A 1040-nucleotide genomic window follows, 5' to 3' on the forward strand; every position below is an offset into this window, starting at 1 on the left:
CCTGGGTTGTTTGTATTTCTCTAAACCAATCACAAACCTTCGCTAAGCTCTGAAAGCAGCGACGGTGGCCTTGCAAAACAGATATCAGAGGCCGCGGCGGGGATTGACATCCGTCTTGTCAGGCTTTATCCCAGCACTGTACATCCATTGAGCCAGACTGAATTATCACCGTTATCTACCTAATCACAAGCTACTTTAGATCAGAAACTCTATGTGCTTTTAACTTTTAAATAATTACTGTCACAATGAAAATGGCTGTCCAGTTTAAAGGCCTCAGCTGATGAGAGTTGAGTAGATGATTTCCATTGTGTTAACTCCTTACAAATAAATTCTTTATTCATAAAACTGCAGGTGCTTGTTTGATTTGTTTTTCATTGAAATTGAAAACTCATTTCTCAACACTGAGTTCACTTCTTTTTTTTTCAACCTTGCACATAAGCCTCACAACAGAATCCAATTTGGTCTGAACTGTGGATCTTTCAAAACTTACAATGGGCACCTTTGTAGTCACCTGGCACCAAAGCAACCTCATCGACCGCATGTGAGAAGATGCAGAAAGAGAGACGGGTATAACAGAGATGTGAATTGGGGTTTTATCCCCGGCAGGGCTTGGGTAGAGCAGTTTGGGCTGGAAAGTGCAACATTGTCTGTCACCATTTTCCCCACATTAACAGCTCAGGCATTTCTTTGTAAAATTTGTTTTTATTTAAAGATTATTACTATCGGGTGTAGTGCCATTCTTGACAGGGTTAGAGGTTACATAGCGCTTAAGACTGGGGTCTTCAATGTTTTTTAGACCAGGGACCCCTAAGCTGAAAAACAGACTGATCAGGGCCCCCTTACTATATATAATTGAGTTGCATATTAAATTGGGCCCACAGTAACATGTAGGACGGCCAAGAGCATTCAGATATACCTTTAGTATGGGGCATACCTAATGTGTTAAAATAATACTTGTTGACCTATATATACAGTGGGTACGGAAAGTATTCAGACCCCTTTAAATTTTTCACTCTTTGTTTCATTGCAGCCTTTTTCCA

The sequence above is a fragment of the Etheostoma cragini genome, chromosome 2 (assembly GCF_013103735.1).
Source record: "Etheostoma cragini isolate CJK2018 chromosome 2, CSU_Ecrag_1.0, whole genome shotgun sequence".
NCBI lineage: Eukaryota > Metazoa > Chordata > Actinopteri > Perciformes > Percidae > Etheostoma > Etheostoma cragini.